This window comes from Haemorhous mexicanus, chromosome 3 (assembly GCF_027477595.1).
Source record: "Haemorhous mexicanus isolate bHaeMex1 chromosome 3, bHaeMex1.pri, whole genome shotgun sequence".
NCBI lineage: Eukaryota > Metazoa > Chordata > Aves > Passeriformes > Fringillidae > Haemorhous > Haemorhous mexicanus.
In genome coordinates this window covers 1,083,520-1,103,473 of record NC_082343.1, presented here as the reverse complement: position 1 = coordinate 1,103,473, position 19,954 = coordinate 1,083,520, and the positions used below count along the sequence as shown (strand labels likewise).

Below are 19,954 nucleotides of genomic sequence, written 5' to 3'. Positions count from 1 at the left end.
AGCAGGTTGATCAGAGCTCAATCCAGCCTGGTCTTAAACACTTCCAGGGATGGGGCAGCCACAGCTTCCCTGGCTGCTTGTTCCTGTGGCTCACAGTCCTCTTAAAATGAGCAGAGTGGTTCAAATACCTGCAGAGAGGTTATGAGGTGTTGAAGAACCTTTTAGTAAATGTCAAGAACAAAAACTTTACATCCAAAGCATGTAGCTGTGACAGAGTGTAGTAAAGCATCCCCTCTTCAGAATTCCTTGTTCAGAATTTCCTGGAAGCAAAGCCCAAAGATTGGTGTGGATGGAGGGAGGTATCCCAAGTGTGGGGAGTTCCTCTGTGGGAACCTGCCCTGGAAGTGGCATTTGTGTGTGTGGTGTGGGGAGGGCTATCCCACAGAGCCTGTAAATCCAGCCAGGCTGCACTGTGCAGCCAGGGAAAGCTCTGGGGTTAAATCTGCTCTGGACCTAGTCACATTGGCAATCTCAGCTGCCTAGGTGAGGTCTCCTGCTGACCAGGAAGCCCTGGATGTCTGGTGTGGGATTCTCAGGTCTAGTGCTGGGGGAATTCCCTTTTCTCCTCTTTCAAAGCTCTTTAAAAGCATCTTTCCTCTCCCCGGTGTAGGAAGGAGAGTTGTGCTTGCTGCCTCTTAGCAGGTGGGTCAGTATGTTCATGATCAGATGCTTTCAGCCAAAAAGCTCTGTCTTTAAAGTGTCAAAAATCCATTCTTCCTATAATTTCCTGTCACTCCTATTTCCAGACTTCATCAAGTCAATCATTTTGATAACCTGACATCAGCCAGATAAACTGCTGGGGAAAAATTATACACAGCAATGTTCCTGGTTTTGCATGGTGAAACAACTTACTAGACTTTCATGACTTTTAATTTTATGTTTTTCTAATAAAAATGTTCTTTTTTAGGGAATTGACAAAAACTGAGCTGGAGTTCATAGCAGACAAATTTAGGAAATATGGTGAACCAGGAAGCTTCTAGACAGTTTTCTGGTTCTTTTAACATCAGGCTGTATTTCACATCACAGTTTACATTACAGATAATGTTAAATAGCATATGGTTGCATTCTTTGGATTAAATCCTAGTTCTTCCTAAGTTAGTGATAGAATTCACATCAATTTCAAAATCATACTCATTGCCTGATGCATAAGGACTTCTTCCAAAAAAGTTATATCTTGGGAGAAATGTCAGCCTGGAAAAAGCAGGAATGCAAGTTGTCACTGGAGCCTTGTGGAGTCTGGGGGAAAGCAGAGAGTGAACAAATATTAACTATATCCTCCAGGGCAGTGAAGCTCAGAGCTCAGTCTAGAAAAGCTGGTTGTGATTCTGCAGCTCAGCTGTGGTTTTTAAGCTCTCACCACCCATCTGTTGCAGACAGTGACAAATATGAATTCATTGCTTTCTTGTGCTGTATTCTTTGTTTTTGGTGTATGTAGATCAGAGAGAGATTTGGATGGAACAAGCAAACTGATGCAAGTGGCTTTGTGGTGCTCTGGAAGCACAGCAGAGCAGAGCTGGGAATTCTCTCATGTGTTCTCCCTGAGCTCATTCCAGCAGCTCTGTGCTCAGGGCCCAGGGCAGGCCAGATGAAATCACTTGCATTCCACCTGCCTGCACTGGAGCAGACTTTGGACTGGATGTGATCTGTGGGAGTATGTGATAAGATCACCATGAATAGTCCCTCTGTTCAGCTGTGATCATGGGGAATTCTAAGAATGCCTGAAGAGACCCATCTTTCTTGTGGAAGGAATTTATTCATAGCTTTAGGAGATCTGGGTTTCAAGGAGGTTATAAAGTGCCCATGCAGACTATTGCCTGTATTTTTATAAGTAGAATAAAAGCCCAAATTGTTGCTGTAGAGCTGTTTCAAGTGGAGAATTTTTTTTCATCAGAATGATAGCAAATTTTCTTTGAAAAGTACACAGTTTTTCCTTACAGTTTCCTTACAGTTTTTCCATGGCAAGCCTCACTGAAGTGAGCACAATCACAGGATTAAATATGTGCAAGATGAAAAGATCAGGGCCTTTCTGTATTGGGGTGCAACTTTACACACCCTCCAAGTGGTCTTGCTAGAAGTCCTGAGTGAAATTCTTGTGTAAGGGGTTGTTTTGAGAACACACTGAACTGACAAATAATTTCAATGCAGGATGCTCTGGAAAGATATGATGATATGATCCTTTTTTTTTTTTTTTTTTTCCAGTGTCAGTTAGAAGTAGTTGACAATCCACCTTTTTTTATTATTATGTTGGGTAATCTTTAATAGAAAACTTCACAGAAAATCACTGTAAGTAAGAATTACCCATGAAGTTTTATGTGACGTTTTATTACAAAACATTACAAAATAGAATATATTACAAAATAACCTGATGGGTTAGCATAAAAATTGAGTGAGACTTAATTTATACACTGAAATCGATTAGAAGATTTAGGTGATGCATTAAAATCTTTGCCAAAACTGTCTTATTAAATAAAATCCAAATTTCAACTGTTTACTCATATAGTCCAACCACTTGGATGAAGGTATGTGCTTGTCTAGGAAAGTTTGAATATTTCTTTTATACATTATTCCTCTTTGTTTAGTTAGTATTATGATCTATTACATCTCTAAATACATCAAACTGAAAATGTCATCATAGCTTTGGAATATTTTGGCATACTTTTTGGAAGTGCTTAACTTGATACTTTTAAGATTGGAATTTCTTTACTCCAGTCCTGGGTTAAATGTCTGTATATGTTTTTATTCAGCTCTAACCAGGACCACTTGACCATGGTGAGATCATGAATATTTGTGTGTGTTCATGAACTCTTCTCTGCATAAAAAGTTTCCAGTGCTGAAACCATTACCATTCAAATGATGTGAAAATATTCAGAGCTCATCTATCAAGTATGAGCTCCGACAGGAATGCTTTTTAAAATGGGAAACAGCAGAGAGTTTAGTGAATTCCATGAGTCCTGTGTTGCTACAGATGCATTCTGGACCATCAGAGTTAACACAAAAGTATAAACAGGGCAGCACTACCTGTACATGCCCAAGTGTGGATTCTCCTGGCACTGCTGACCCTTCAGCACTGGGCCAGCAAGAAACCTCAAGTTGACTTAAATAAATCATCACCTAAGTGGTTTTAAAGGACAAAACTGGACTCATGCAACCCTCCAAAATCCTTTATTATGCTTCAAATCCATTGTAATGAGTCACTCTGTTCTTTTTTTCATTAATATCAGTGGTGGGAAAGGATATGGAGGAGAAAATCTGTTTTGTTGAGAGTTTTATGAAGAAAAAGGAAATAACAAAGAGACACTAAATGTAAAATATGCTACTTATTTTATTGAGATATTATTTGGCCTTGACTTTATTATGTTTTTATACTGCCAAACTGTCCCCAACAAAAAAACTTCATGGATTATTTTATTGCCATGCTGGGGCCACCATTGTCAGGTGTCAGGTTTAATGCTCAAGAACACAAGATGAAAGTTTTGGCAATCAGCACTTGGTATTTCTCCTTGTTATTTTTTCTTTGCCATCCTTCACAGAACTGTGCTGCTCAGAGTGTGCAGCCCTCAGCAAGGATAAACCCTTTCTCTTTCCTCTTTCTGTTCCATTTTCCCTGCTTGCAGGCTGGCTGGGGTTGAGCAGTTGGCTTGTGCTCCGTGTGTTCCTTTCCCTCCTTTGGAGCTCACAGCTGGGTCCCTGTGCCCACAGTCCCCGTGGGTGATGCTCTTTCCCAGTCTGCTTGGTGGGGCACCCTGGGAGGGACATCCCTGAGCCCTGCTCTGCCTGGCAGCCAGGGAGCCCTGGGGAAGGGCTGCCCCCTGCCTGGTGGCACCTTCTGAGTGTGGAGGAGGCAGGCACAGGCCCCTTGCAGTGCCCTCTTGGGCTGAGAGACCTGCTGCAGTGATTTCAGTGCTCCTGCTCTGCACTGGAAGGGTTTTATCCCTCCTGAGTCCCAGGGAAGGAGCCACTGATGCCTCAGAAGCAAACAGTGGCTGCCACCAGGGTGAATGAGCCAGTTACTGCTGTGACCAAAGTATTTTCTGATGTTTTTCCCTCTGTTCCTGCCACAGCCTGTTTTGCAGAAAGTTTTTGTTTGTTTTCTGTGGCAACCACAGGCTTCTGTTAGAGCATTCTGCACGTCTTTGCAGCCACACTATGGCTAGGTATTGATTTTTTTCTTTTTCCTTCATGAAATGGCTTTGTGGGTTTGGAAATCTTCCTTTAATATTCCAACTTGAACAGAGGAAATAATATAAAAGATTGAGTGCTGTGGGAAAGAGGAGTGATGTGTAACTCTGTAATTTCAACACGCAATCAAAATCTTATCAGCTACAGAACCTCAAAATTTGGAATACCCTCTTCCCCACATCATTCTGCACATGGCTTTTGCTGATCCCCTTACAGCCCTCTGTGGACAGCAATGTTCCTTACAAAAGCAGCTTGAAATCACAGCATTTACATCCCTTAAAGCATTAATCCCTTGTTCCAGCACATCAAATGTCAACTGCTTGTTAGCATGATGCAATTAAACACACACAAGGCAGCAGTGAAGACAAAGACAAATGTTCTGGCCTGCATGAAAAAGAAATAGAAGTGTGAGCATGCAGGTCCCTGCTGTATTGCTCTGGGATAAAGTTTTTGTAGCTTTCTAAGTTTGCTGTTCCCTCAGCTGTGCTCATGTTTCTGCTTGTCAGTCCAAACCTTAACCCTCATCACTGAACCCATAAGAAAAAAGAAGGAAAGAGGCAGGCTTTGGTTGGGGTTTTTTCCCCTGTTAAAATAAAATAAGGACATTGTAAAATGTGTTTGCCACTGGGAAATTGCAATGGTCAGCTTAAATTGTATTCCCTGTGTAATTTCTGCATTCCTTGTGTGATCCATTTCTATGGTTTGAAGGCCCTAGTGCAGGTGTTTGCCCTTGGATGGACAAACCCCCACCTCCCCTACTCTTCTTGCTGTGGGATTTTCAGGAATGTCTCTAAGAACATGTCTTCTTCCTGCTGCCAGAATCAGGACAAATGGATCCATGTGATTTGGCCAGAGGCACTACCAAGACAACTCTCCAAGAAATAAACAGTACTGCTCTTCCCTCTCCCTCTTTGCTGTATCCTCAGGTGAATGCAGGCCTTCTTATTTATCTTCCAAATGGTCTAGCAGTCCTTGTATTCAGGCAGAAATTACTGCTCTGCCTGGATTGCTGCTGCAGAGCTTCCAGTCACAAATATTATTTTGCTACAGCAAGAATAAAATATTTCAGCTTTTAGCATACTGTACAGCTGGGTACCCAGGCTGGGCACCAGAGAGATTCTGTATTCTTGGCTTTGGCAGTTGCTAGATCTAAATACTGCCCCATGACATTTCTGTGTTCTCTTATAGCAATTGAGTGTCTGAGTTTTTAGAACAACCAGAAAATGTTTGCTGTCCCCTCCCTGGGGGCTCCTTTTCCTGGCAGGGCAGTGCAGTGCCATGCAGGTGCCAGCTGTGTGTGCTCGTGTCCCTGTGCTGCCCAGGAGCAAGGTCCCTGCGTGCACAGCTGCAGGGGCTGTGCTGGGAGCAGGGCAGCTCAGGGGCAGCTCTGCCTCTGCTCAAGGTGGATTTTTAACCTGGCTTCAGCTTTGGGTCAGAGGCAGCCAAGTAGAATCAGAGCAGAGGTGTGTGAGTGAGCTCCCTGGTACTGCAGTGCTCAGAGGGGGTTGTTCTGGGCCCTGCAGGGCAGGCTCACCTGGGACTGGGGATGGGTCCTGTGCTGCCTCATCCCCTCTGCTGCCACGCTGCAAGCACTGGCTGCCACTGGTAGTTTGGCTTTTTTCCCCTCCTTTTGTTTTTTCCCTGTTATCAGCGTGATTGTTGGTGTCATTTGTGGCTTTGCTGTGATGCTGATTTGGAAAAGATAATATGCAAAATTGTTTTAAATAACAAAGGGCTTGAACAGCTCTTCCATGTTGTAATTTACATCTAGCTGTACTACTTACTAGCTATACTAGTTACTATCAAGTAGCAGCTAATTAGCATATGTCTTAATAGTCTGAAGGGCCCCAGAACCATTCTGTGGTTTCCACTGTGTCTGGAAATTAGCTGAGTCCTGCATGCATGGTGTAATCAGCAGGTTTCAGTGTGGTGATTTATAAATTACACAACATGGTTTAAAGCTCAGCTGCACAAAACTGAGAGAAAAGGGTTGCCTGATGTGCAGCAGGCCAGCTGTGTGACTGTACACTCATTTCTGTGGCTGCAAACTGAAACTCACCCTGGGCTTCCAGCCTGTTATTGGTGATAAAATGAATCATATACTTCCATGCATTATGCTGTAAGTATGCACAGAATTCCCATCTGACAATCCATTTGATAGCTGAAGGAGGCCCTGGACTCCAGTTAGCACCATGGGATGGAGTTAGGCCTCAGGGCCTCCTCTTGTGAATGGTTAGTAAATGTTGCCAATCAGCTGCTTATATAGAAAATATTCTTTTTTTTTTCTTTTTTCCCCTAAGTTAAGAAGCAAGACTGGTAAAAGCAGATGGTACCTTTTATCAGGCTGACTGCTGAGACCAGCCATTAAATTTTTGGGCATAGGCTCTTTTCCAGGTCTCTGAAAAATAGCTCTGATAATGTCATTTATCATGTGTGTGGTCTTGCTCCAAAAAGATTTGCAGCGTTGGGTTGGAGGTTCCAGTTCTTTCCTTGTGAAAAGGTGACTGGAGATGATGATATTGTAACCTTGTGGGAGGAAAAAAGAATTAAAGTTTATGTAAAATGTCCCTTTTGTTGCTTGTTCTCACAGCAACGTTAGTGGGATCTTTCTTCAGTGATCAAGGCTAGAAGCTATTCCATTTTTGTGCCTTAATTTCATATAAGCCTGAACTTGCTTCTTCAGAGGATGCTCAGAGAAGAATGAGATGTCAAAGCCTGTCCTGGAGCAGTTCTTAGATCCCTGACAGATGAAGCTGTTCCTATGCTTGGCAGGCTCACTGCATGGTGCCTAATACAGGCATCCTTTTTATGCAGGACCAGAGTTTGGTTTTTTCCTGTGTACAGAAAAGTTTCAAGTAAAATTCATAGTTCCACCTGGAGCTACTGGAGTTGTCCAGCTTTGTTTGGAATCTGATATGAGGTAGGGCTTGTGTTGGTGAAGTCCATTTACAGACTTCTTATGGCAATGAGTGATGCCAGTTGTCTTAATATACATCACTAGTGTTCCTTAGCCCTTATCTCACAGTATTGCTTGTTCTTTCCAGAGATCAACAGGCTTCTCATAACTAATTCCATTAAAAAAAAAACTCCACACAACAGAAAACAGTATACAATCTTTGTCTGTGCTTCTGTGAAAACATTTCAGGTGGTGTTAGAATGTAAAGCAGAATGCAAAGGGTGGAGAAAGGGGGAACCCCTCGAGGAGATTGTTAGATCAGCCTGAGTTTGTGCCTCGTGCTTGGCTGTCTTGGCAGGTGGCTGGCAGCAAGCTGGCAGGGATTCCACCTGTGCCAGTGTGGGCAGTGTTGTCTTAGCTCAAGGCAGGAAAAAGAGTGACAAGGTGTTGCAGCTCCTTCTGCTGCCATGGTATGGCTGTCATACTCCTCCAACTCAGCTCTGGTGGGTGAAGAAAGGGTTTTATGCCTTCATTTTCAGAATTGCTATTTTAATTAGCCCTTTAAAGGTTATTTTTTCCTCTTATCTCACAGCTCCATCTACTGTTGGTGCACTTGGTGATATTTAATCTCCAGTTTTCTCCTAAACTCACAAACAGCAAACAGCTGGTTTTGCCTTTTGTGTACTCTTGGACTTGAGTACCTTCTTTGTCCTCCTTGGTCTCCCCCAGACTTCTCTGCTGCTTTCCTCTTGCCTGTGATTTACTGTGAGTGCTGTGAGCATCCCCAGGACACTTCTCTGAGTGACAATTTTCTTCATTACTCAGCTCTCTTTGGCTTGCAGGCTGAAGACTGCTGTGTGAGGGGATTGCATGGCAGATGGGGAACATCTGCTGGGAAAGTCTTCTTATCTGTGCACACATCTCCCTGTAATGTTCCTCTTGCTGCAGCAAACTTGCCTTGTTAATTGCAGTCTTACTTCACCAAGCTGAAATGGTTTCTTGAGCTTTAGCCTCTCTCTCTCCTGGCTCCTTGTACATCAAACATCAGCTTTCCTTTTGTACTTCAGGGCTCTTCACCGTGATGCCTGCTGCCCTTGCTCTGTTTCTCTGGCTAATAAGTCACATACTCTCACCCTTGACCAGTCCAGGGCCCAACCCTTTGTTGTTCACTTGGTCCATTCTCCAGTCAAGACCTTTACACTCTTTTTGTGGCCTCTTGCAGCAAAAGATGGCACCACAGCACCTGATGAGCTGCCTCATTATCCTTCCTCAGTGCCTCATGGAAAGTCTCTTTTCTCTAAGCAAGTGCAGAAAGTGTTTCCTCAGGGCTTCCAAGGAGCCCCCAGTTTAGCAGTGTGTATCTCTGGCAGCAGTTCCCAGGAGCTCTTTGGGGTGTGGAATCTCTGGCAGCAGTTCCCAGGAGCCCTTTGGGATGTGGAATCTCTGGCAGCAGTTCCCAGGAGCTCTTTGGGATGTGGAATCTCTGGCAGCAGTTCCCAGGAGCTCTTTGGGGTGTGGAATCTCTGGCAGCAGTTCCCAGGAGCCCTTTGGGGTGTGGAATCTCTGGCAGCAGTTCCCAGGAGCTCTTTGGGATGTGGAATCTCTGGCAGCAGTTCCCAGGAGCTCCTTGGGGTGTGGAATGACTTTGGCTGTGTTTTGGTGCCATGCCAGGCAGAATGGCACGTGGCCTGGCAGTGGTACTCATATTGCTAAAGATCTGAGCTGCAGTGGGGTGCAGCCTGGCCCCAGGGCAGGTGGGATGTTTAGAAACCTTAGGAATGGATGTGCAGGGGCATCATTAGCCTTGTGAGCTGTCATGCTGTACTCCTGGGATAGCTCTCCCTTGCTACTGGAGCTTGTCTGTTGCTCATTCTCGAGTGAAATCTTCCCAAGTTTATGTTGCTCATCTAAGGAAGACACGAAACACAATTAAAATCAGCTAGCATTTATTTTGGGAAGAGATAAATGTGGCAGCACTGTTCAGCTGCTCCTTTGTGGTGATTATTCATCATTCAGGATGCTTTATGAATGTTAAAAGCTGCCCTGGTGTGCTGCAGTGGGGAATGGGATGCTTCATCCAGAGCTTCCAACACTCCCAGCCACAGCCCATCCTTTTGTGTGCAGAACATCTCCCAGGAAGGATTTAGCAGAGGCAGGGCCAGATCCTGTTCTGCTGTGTTTGTCTGGGTGCTGCACTTTTGTGGGCCATGGGAGGGGTGTTTTTCAATAGTGAGATCTAGCAGATAACACCAGGTCCCAGACTGACCATCTTGTTCTGTTGCTTCACAGGAGGAAGAGTTTCCCTGCACAGCAGTCTAGTTAGACCTCTGTTCATCCACCCAGCCCAGAACTCCTATGTAAGTTGCTCACTCATAAACTAGAAATCACAGCTGGGTAGCATTTGCAAATGTGCTGCTCCTGGAGCCTGTCCCTCTCTCCATGCCTCAGTTTGAACTCTCAGTGCCCCATTGTGACCAGCTGTGTGCACAGACACATACACAGGGCTATCACTTCATCTGCTGCCCTGTACTGAGGCTGGTGAAACCTTTCAGGACTATCAGAGTGACTTCCTTCAGCATGTGGTTTGTAGGGCTCATGTGTTTCCCAGCAGTATTGGCTCACAGTGTTTTACAGTGTCAGCCTTGCACTGCTTTCTGTGGAAATGTCAGGCTGTGAACCTCATCAGGAGCCAGTTTTGTCCTTCAGAACAAAGGGAAAGACACAATTTTTGGTACTGTGGTGTAGTCACTGCTGGAGTGTCCTGTCTGTGGCAGACAGGAACAACTTGCTGGTGTTGGAGCTCAGGGAGCTGGGAGTGCCACTGAAGTCTTTGTTACCTGATCCAATGGCTTAGGCCACCCAGGACCCAAAAGAAACCCCTTTATAACTGAGGAGAAAGCTTGGGGGACAGCAAGCAGTATGGGTTGTTTGGTGAATTTGGAGATAGTGGCATTGTTCCCCCAGTCAGAGCCTGCTCAGTGAGCAGTCAGGGGTGGTGATACATAAATGACCAGCTTGTGAGCAGGAACTCTGGGGAGCAGCAGTTAGAAACTGCTTCTGTACAGCAAGGCTGCCTCAGCAGCTCTAGGATTTCAGAAGTACAGCTGGGATTTCCCCAAATGCAGCTTAGCAGAGCCTTTTGGACTTGGCTGGCTCTGGTTTGCTCCATGCCAACCTCAGGGATTGCCATGGCAAAGCCAGGCCAACACAAAGATCAGTAAAATGCTCCATCTAGTCCTTGTTCTCACTAAATGGGAGACTTCTCCATGACTGAATTCTGAACTCTGTTGCCATGGACAAGTGTCACACAACACTGGCAGTTGATGAAACTGCTGCAGAGCCTTCAGGCTGATAACAAATATTGGAGTCAGTGGCCCACACTTAGAAGTACTTGTTTTTCATCCAGAAAATCCAATTTTTCAAGCCCAGTGGAAAGTAACTATTCCCATAAACAGCTCCTGGTACACCTCTCGATGTCTTGCTCCTTAATGGCTCTCTGTGTGATGTGGGTCTCCAATCTGCTGAATTCTCCTGGGGAAATGAGGGGGAGGTTCAGTGATGAGCTGTGACAGTCACTACTGAGTGGCCAGTCTGCCTAAAAGCTGTCATCTCCTGGGCCACTGTCACCAGAGGCTCTGGATGACCCCAGAGAATCTCAGGGGGCAGCTGAGAATGTTTCAGTCTTCTTCTCTGCAGTCTGTGCTCTCCAGAAAATTCTTCACACAGAAAGCAGTGAGGGAGAAGGGAGTACTGCCTTGTAGAGGGATTACCTGGAAGTGCCTCTGACACCCAGCAAATGGGTTTAGCTCCAGGCCAGACAGCTCCCAGTCTCTCATCTCACATCCTCAGCTCCATATTCTCCATGGATACACCAGATATAGATATATACACAGATATTGCTGTGTCTTGGCTTTCCCCTCTGTCCTGGCTTGTCATTCAAGTGGCCCTGATTATCCCCAAACTGAATCTGTTTGTTACTAGTTATAACCAGTGATTGGAATACTTGAAAAACATTACTGTTTTCCTGAAAATAGAGCTAGTGCTGGACAGAACTTACTCATGCAAACTTGAGAAATTGTGTGTGGATTTCGTATTCCCAAAGGGTGAAATAGTTGACAATAGCATGGCAGCTGACAAACAGCAACACAAGTAATTTCTGGCATTCATGTGAGGCCAAGGAGAATACATGCTGCTCAGAAACCAAGTGCATAATGAAGCATTTGGCTATGACAGAACAATAATATCCAGGCTCTCCTGGGGTTCAGAAAGCATTTGCAGTGTTGCAGAGCTGCAGTGGTGGTTTGGTGCACATGGATGCTTATGTGTGTGCATGTATCCTAAAAGAAAATGAGTCTCCAGTTACTGAAGCTTCAAAATGCCAAAAATTATTAGCTTGGACTTTAGGAAGTATAGATAAGCATGAATTTTAGACCAATCCAAACTTCAGCACGGGAGTTCACTGTTTGACCTGTAACAGGATTCTGTGACCCATCAAGGCTCATCTGCATCAGCTGCATTTGCCTTCTGGAACTAAACCTTATGATGGTCTTGCAGACTTCCCATATTTTATATACAGCTTGGAAGCTTGTTTGATCCTCTCCTAGAGTCCAGGTTTTCTCACAGCAGTCCTGAAAGTAAAAGCTGCACTTGAGGTCCTTAAAATAACAGGTATTAGAGAACTTTGTCTTATTTTAATTTTTGTGCACAAGGTTGCACAGTGTATGAGATCTGTTTAGCACAGGAACTTGCTGGAAATACTGGGAATGAGAGCTCATATTCAATAAGCAATTTCTAAAAAATTTGGGCTTCATTTAAAGCATTGCAGCTGCTGCTGTGGCTGGTGCTTTTTGTATAATGCAATGACACAGTGACTTTACAGCAATTAATAAACTCCTTGTTTTGATACTTGCTGGTGCTTCAGTGGGAGCTGCTTTGCAACGTCAGGCTGCTGGTACAGCCTGAGCTTTTGCCTCTCAAGGATAATATGTCACCTTTGTCAGATGTTGCCTCTTTTGGTCCTTAGTCTGTTCCATAAATGCTTGGAAGTTCAGCTGTCTTTTGTGGATTTCTTTCTTTCTTTCCTTTTTGTCCCTGCAGTTTCTGTTTGTTAGAGTTAATTGTTCTAAGACCAGGAGACGACACTTTATTGTGGAGAAGATGAATAGCAGAAGCAACCAGGACATCTTGTCTTTTAGGAAAACTTGAGGACCCCCTTTGTGAAACTTAACATCAGTTAAAAAAAAAGAAATTGCTTGCTTTTTCATTTTGTTCTTCAAGTATTTTATACCTTGATGTTCTCTGCTACGGGCAGTGTTTTGTATTCTGTTTGCTGGGCTGGTGAAGTCTGAATGTTCCATAAAAGCCTCTTTGGGAGAAAGAACCAAGCAATTTCCCCTTCATGCAAGCAGCAGGATTATTAGGGCTTCATAACTTCTAACTCTCAGAGGCAGGAGCCAGAGAAAAGGAAGGTGGGCCAGACTTTTAGAATTAGGGGGGCAAATCCCCCACAAGGAGCAATTTATTGCTTTAGCTCTGAGCTAATTTACTGAGTCATTCTTGTGTGGTTTAAAGGTTTTGTGTTCTCATGTTGCACTGTGATTCCATAGTTCTGAGGCCATCCTAAAAGTGGAGACCTGGAAGGAAATGCACAGAGACAGGCGTGGGCAGCAATCCTGCTGTCTCTCCTTGGACACCCCTGCCTGGCTTCCAGGGGTGGAATTTTAGTCAGGGTTAGCACATTAGATTAGCTATCTGTCAGCTTGGTTTCCTGTTATTCAGAGCTTGCTCTTTTGAATTTAACAAGTTGATGATACCATGAGACCACACCAAGAAAAGCATTTAACACCCAAATGCTGCTTATGGCTCCAAGCTCCTGAGAAGCCAGCTGCAAGAAGGGTATTCTGACAGCAGTGTGGTTACATGCTTGGTCTGGTCCCCTGGGCTCACCTCGTGGCTACCATTGCTAGAAGAGTCTTTGACTGCTTCAAGGGTTAGAATCCAGTGTTTGTTGCCTGCCTTCCTTCTGAGGCAGTGATCCAGACTGCAGTGCTGTTCCATTGCCAGCCTGTGAGAGCAGGCACAGCACACACCAGGCTACCAGGAGCTCGCAGGGGAGCTGAACATGTCAGGCATTTGCTTCCCCTCTTGCTGTACCAGACAGGCTCTGCTTGCTGGCCTGCTGCTGGCTCTGTCCTGCAGTAAGCAGTGAGCACAAAGACTGGGAGTGTTTGTTCCCCACAGTGAGAGACAGGTGAGAGCCTGCTGTGCCCCGTGCTCGTGGCTGGCCCCGCTCAGGCTGTGGGTTCAGATGGACTGGAGTTCAGCCATCAATCCTCTCTCTCCCAGGGCTTCAGTAACAGGGGTGCCACCTTGGTGAAATCTTAAACTCACACAGCTGCCTTGTTAATCCTGCCTGGTGCTTGGGGAAGGGTCCAACTCAGAGTGTTGGCTCTGAGCACACCAGGTACTGCCTGAAGGGCCCCATCCAGGGGGTGTTTGTATCCCCTTAGGAACTGCTGGGGGCTTCCCTGCACTGTGTTAGCAGCTTACTCATTAACAAATGAACTCCTAAATTCAGTGTGGATGGCATCAGTAATTCCTCAGCCAGTTCTGCCTAGCACACATCTCTCTGCTGTTGAGATAAACCAAGAAATCCACCAAAAAGCCCAGACTCAGCAGTGTACCTGGGTGATACTTGCCATCAGCAGTGTTACTGAAGCTGGTGAGACTGTCAGCAACCCCATGCTAAGAAATTTCTGTTCTACCATATGACAGCAGTAGCTAAAATAACCCAGCCATACAGAGAGCCCCAGGACTTTATTAGCTTTGAAAGTGGACAAATATGCAATAAAAGAAGGTTTCTGCCAAAATAGAGAGAAACTGTGATCATGGAATGACATGTAAGAGTTAAAGTTGGGAAAATCAGACCTGAGGAATTACAGATTTGTTTTTCCCTGTTTTTTTAATTTTATTTTATTTTATTTTTCTGGAAATATCTTAAGTTCTTGCAGCTGTAGGTGGAGGCAACTCTTTTCAATACTGTTAAAAACGAATAAGTACAAATCTTCATATACTATTTTAATTCCCCTCACCTTGTTTTCTTTTGCCTCCTTATTTCTTGCATCTCAGAAAAATTTAGACAGCAAATTGCTGATTAGCTCTAGAAGCTCATAGCAATGAGGGAATTACATTCAGTACTGCCAGTTTTAGTGCAGTGTGACACAACTGTGCAAGTCTCCAATGCCCTCTCTCCAGATTACTTTCTAGTTTTGGTCTACAAGAAGCCAAATTATTTATATGTCTGTATAACATATTCTGCATTTGTAGACAGCCAGGCAGCATGTTTTCCTTGTAGCACCAATTTGTGCACAGGGCTTCCTGCCAAGCAAACAGCTTTCCTGACATTTAGTGAATCTCTGAGTTCAACTCAGCACAAAAGTCGTTTGCAGAGGGACCTGTTAGCTGGGTAGAACACGTCTGAGGAACTTTCCTGACCCCGTGCTGGGGACAGTAATCACAGAGAGTGGCTTGGTTGGTGTGCAGAAGGAGAAAGAAAAACCCAACGTGACCCATGTGGTTGCACTCCACTTGGAACAGGCATTTAAAATAGACACTTTCTCTCAAAGGGAATTTTAATCAATACCTTCAGAAAAATCTCTTGGCTTTGCCCTGCTCCCTTCTTGTAAGGGATAATGCTGTGCAGAGATCTAGAGGACTTTTAGGAGCCTGGTCTCCTAGCTTTAATCATCTTGTAAAATTCCATATAGCCACATCATTTGGGGGTTTTTTCAAGTCTGTATCTTACTCTAGAAGTAGGTAATCTTTGAATCTCTGTATCTCAGGCTCAGCTGGAAAAATAGTTCACTTTATGTATGTTCTGATTGTTAGGAATGAAAGCTCTATTTCAGAGTGGCTGCAGGAATTGTAACTCTTCAGCTGTGCTGGTAAGAATGTACAGCCAAAAAAATGAGATATAAGATCTTCTGCTGGACTACTTTTGAGTTGATCTGGGATGACAGAACCTATTTCAGGCCAACAGTTATTCTAAGGTTTCCATGGAGATTAGTGATGTCACAGGAGCAACATCTGAGTGCAGTTTGCTAGAAAAGGAGGCTGTAATGTTGTAGTTTGCATTTTTGTAAACTCAGAGCAGCAAAGCCCATTTTCTCCATGGGCTGCAGTTTGCTTGTGATTTGTGCTGAGTGTGAGCTGAAGCCATGCTTCCAGTGTGGTGTCAGGGATGGTTTCAGGGCTGCCTCATGCACAGCTCCTGCTGCTGTCCTCACCTGCACATTGTAGGCTTTCTTGTGCTGCTTTATTAAACCCTGGCATTTTCTGTCTGCTCTCAATGGCTTTGAGTCATGCCCAGGTTTGCTTGGGAGGATATTGCAGTGGATGAGTATGAAAACTGGAATAAGTTTTTCTAATAACTCATCTCTGCTGAGGTTTCTGAAATGTAGGAGCTGCCACAAAGGGGGAAGACAGTGGAGGTGGCAAAGCAGGAAAATACAGAAGGTTAACAGAGGCATAATTTAAAGCTAAAATTTGGCCCTTAGGAGTTTGAAATTGTTACCATTACTTGCAGTTTTATAGAGACTGCACTCCACTCCACTGCAGAGACTGCTGCCCAAGGACCTGAATGTGTTCCTAGTGAAGGCATTGTGTGTTTGCACAGGGCTTTGGCAGTGCTGGGGGTTAGGAGACCCAGAGGTGCCTGGATACCACTGGAATTCCATAGCTTTTCAGCAGGTCCTGGCTGGGAAGCAGGCTCTGCAAGCACTGCTGCTTCCCTGTTATTACCTGGTGTGTGTTTTAGTTCCACAACTGTGGTTCTGCTCCCCATTGTTTAAGGGATCCTTACAAAGATGCTTGCCAAAATAGAAGTCAAGAAGCAGTACTTGAATTTGGCAGAGTGTGAGGGAATAAAGACTTTATCAAAATAAGGGAAATGGAGGGAAAAAGTTTCAAGATTTTTGTGCATAAGTTGAATTCAGTTTTATGACTGAAGCTCTTGGTACCTCTGTAGAAGCAGCTGCCTGTAGGAAGAGCTCATGTTTATTGAAGAGCAGTCAGAATAAGACTAATGATGGTAAACAATGTCAAGTCTCTGCATCCCCTGGCTTTGTCAGGAGGTTATTAAGCAGAAAACAGTCTTTTCTGGAGCATCTACTGTGCCTCAGTCAGCAAACCTGGCTCTTGTTTCTTAACTGCAATTGTAACAGAAACAGCTTTTGTATAGAGGGGAGTGCCAGACTGTGGAAACTCGCTTTTCTGACTTGCACAAGTTATCAGAATGTACTCACATTTCAGAGAACTTAGGGGGTTTTTAGAAAGCCAAGCAGCAAAGCACCTCTGAGCTCAGATCCTTTCCTGTCTGAGTTCAGCAGGAAAGGACTTCTTTTTTCCCCCAGGCCAGTTTCTGAATTCCTGAAATGCAAAGCTTTTGCAGCAAGAGAATGGCCTACTCTGATACAAACTGACTGACAGCTCCTCCTGAAAATCAGGACAAGTTAATACTTTCCACATGTCCCCTGCCCCAGTTCTGCAAATTGATTATTTTGAAAAGCTAAGTAAGCCTATCTTTATTTTGCAGGAAATGTTTGGTGCCATTAGGCAGCAAGGCTGTTGAAAAGAACAAAGCTGGAACAGCTTTTGATAATGTCCTCAGAGAAATGGCCAATTGCTGTACAAGTGATACAAACAGGACTGTTTGTTCTCTCTGGGTGCTGAGCACTTGAAAGTTCACACACTTCTTGGTGAGCCTGAAAAGGAGTGAAATTCTTTTGAAGTCTCAATATTGGGCCAGGTTGAAAATCTGCCCCTGTGCCAGTGGTCTGCCCCTGTGTGACTGTTCTACAGGAATGCAGCTCTAGTGATTACCTGGAGGGAGGCAGCTCTTGGGCTTTACTTGGTTTCAAAAATGGGGAATACTTGTTATGGGATTGTGTCCTATGAAGCAACAGACTCTTCTGCAGGTCTGGGCAGAGCAGGTTAGCAAGTGTCATACACGGGCAGCAGGAGTTACTCAGTGTGGGAAGTGTGGCCTGGGTGTAACAACTGCAGGCTGTGATCCTGCTCTTGCTATTTCTGTGGGAGATGAAGGTTTAGTGAGGAGATCTGTAGTCCATAGCAGTGCTGAAGCACCTTTGTGTTTGTTAAATGGACACAGAAGGTTCAAAGCAGAGGGAAGTTACTGAGAAAAATTATTGTTCCATATGTTTTTAAGCACATTCCTTCAGGAGAATAATCTTTCACATCTCCTGAGTCATGCAGATGGTTGCATAATTGATTGATGGGTTGTATGCAAGTATCCTCCCATCCATCTAAATTTCTCCCTTCCTACAGTGCCTTTTGGCTGGGTTCTGTTACTTTCTAACCATGTTTGGCAATGTTTTGGTATGCTGAGTTTACTTGACCAAATACAAAGTTTACTTAACCAAATAGAAAGTAACAGCCTGACAAACACGGAGATAAGAATCACTGAGCTTGCAGCAGTGCATAACATCTTTATTAATATTGCTGGGGGGTTTTATACTTTGCTGTAGAAAAAAGAACAGTGGATGTCTGCTTCTACCTCCTTGTCTTCTGATGCCCTGTCACCCCTTCTCTTTGCCCATTGTGCCAGTGGTTTTGGGAGTGAAAGAGCCTTCTGTGGGTACAGGCCCACCTGGGGGCTGTTCCCTAGTGGGAGGCACCAGCCACTGTTGGGAGCAGCTGATCTTGGGCAGGAGTTGTCACTTCTAGGATCGAGTCAGTCCTTGGTCCAGGATTGTTGCATTGCCTGTGTCACAGACAATAGCAGAGGCTAAAAAGTTGCCAGTTCTTTACATACTCTTCAGAAAGGAGTGGTTTTAATTGTGCTGTTTCATTTGCACTTTGCTGTAGCAACATAAAACAGCCCGATATGTCTGTGTGTTCTTCAGGTTATAAAAATGAGTGGTTTGCTTCTGCATGGGAAAAAACCCCAAAGTTAGTAAAAAAGTGACTGCTATAATTCTTTCTGTGTTAAGGGCCTTGAAGGGGCTCCAAATTATGCAGACAGAAAGGTCCCTGGCTCTTACAGGAGAGGGAGATGTTTGGGGGGAGAGCACCAGGGGCTTATACACACAAAGCTTGGAAGAGGAGAGAAGAGCTGCCTTACCTGGTGGTGCTTAATAATAATGACTGGAAATTAGTTTTCCACAAGTTGGATGGGTGGTTAATCACAGAGGAGTTCCAGCAGTTAAGCCAGAACATTCTTCTGTGCATCTGGTTTTGATGCTCTGGAGAATTGCTTCTCTCTTCCCTGGGACTGTGGGGGGTGGCTGCAAATGTTGTCAGAAAGATCAGAAGATCAAGGGGAAAAAAGTCACTCTGGCTTCAACTTGGCTATTTCTGTGTCAGTCCTGAGACCATGGCTCTGTGTCCAAAGCTTGGCTCTTTTCTTTTCAGCTCTTCTCATATAGTTACTGGGTGATTAATAACTGTAAACTTGTCTCACCTAAGGTGCTGCACTAGTTTTATCAGTGAACCTCATCCATAAAATCTGGAAGTTTAAAAGCTGGTAGAAATATATAGCTTTTTTCTGTCTGCAGTGCATGTTTTTTAATATATTTAAACTCCCTGTGTAGTTTTTTTGTTTTTTAAACTCCAGGGGAAAACTGAAGAAAACAACAGGGCCACATGAGGGAATTCCATATTAGCTTTTGGCATTTAATTTCCATAAAGAGGAGGAGCCTGTTGACTCATAACATTTCTTTTTTTTTTTTTTTCTTTCCAAGTTGCAAATGTTATGAAAGCATTAAAAGTTAGTTCCTTGTTGTCAGGGTTCCAAGATAGATGTTTGCATAGTAGATTAGATGTAATATTTGTGAGCTTTGAAAACAGCTTTTGGGCTGGTGTTTCATTAGCAGGATATGAAGCTGTATCATCATAAAGGGTATTAATTCTCCAGTGCCTGTTTCCTATACAAAATTGATGAGATTATAGAGAGATAATGTACCATAGTGACTGCAGAGCCATGAGCAGTTCATTAGTGGTGTAAAAGCAGAGGAATGTGCAGTTACAACTTGTTCTCCATGTTAAATATGGTTCATTGTACCTCAGATCTTGCCACGTTTTTATCGTGGCAAACCTCGGCACGAGATGGCTCAAAACTGGGGAACTGGAGTTTGGGAAGACAAAGCACCATTCACGGGGAAGGGTTATTTCAAAATAAAGCCCTGAGCTCCACTGTCAGAAAACCTGTAGAGATAACATCTAGCTGTGCAGGCAATCCCCTCAGAGCATCCCTAGAGCCTCTTGCTGCATGGCACAGAGAGCTTTGCCTGCCCTGGTGCCTGCCCTGGTGCCAGCCCCGAGGCCAGCTGGATAAAGCAGGAGTGATCCCTGCTTTCCTGCAGGCTGCTGAGCTGAGGGTTGCATTCCTTGCCTCTCCCAGTCCAGCTTTGCAGTCCACTTCGATGGGAGGGTGGTTGGACTCTTGGTGAGGAAATTACACATTTGGCTGTCAGGTTGCAGAGATGGAGCTGTTTCGAGGCATCCTGCTGCCCATCCTCCTGCAGCTAAAAATGCCTTGTTTTGCCTCAGCCACAGGGATGGCACTCGGGCCACGCTGCCCTGCCCTTGCAAGATTGTACTGCTGGAATTCCTTTAAATACTCTTCAGCACAGGGTTCATGTAAATTAGCTAATTACCAGCCTCTGCTCGGGCTTCCATGAGTGCTGAGTAGTGGAACAGAACGATTTAATTTCCCTAACATATTCTCTTGGCACTTTTGCATGTGGAATATGTTGCTCTAAAGCATCCCCTGATACCAGATCCTTGGCTGTGCTCCAGGAGGAGTTCAAGTTAAAAGCATTCAGTGTAATTCCAGGGTTGGCAAACCTAGAGCTGTCACCT

At 44.5% G+C, this 19,954-nt stretch overlaps 1 protein-coding gene across 5 annotated transcripts in view; it reads left to right on the top strand.

Annotated features, from left to right (window-relative positions):
* PLCB4 (phospholipase C beta 4) overlaps positions 1 to 19,954 on the top strand; it is a 182,797-nt gene that overhangs the window by 56,849 nt on the left and 105,994 nt on the right. For 3 of the 5 annotated variants that reach the window (XM_059840458.1, XM_059840460.1, XM_059840459.1), the window contains one exon: positions 9,365 to 9,432. The exons of the other annotated variants lie outside the window; for them this stretch is intronic. The gene's annotated coding sequence lies outside the window, so the exon portion shown is untranslated. The remainder of the gene's footprint in view (positions 1 to 9,364; positions 9,433 to 19,954) is intronic. 5 annotated transcript variants of the gene reach the window in all.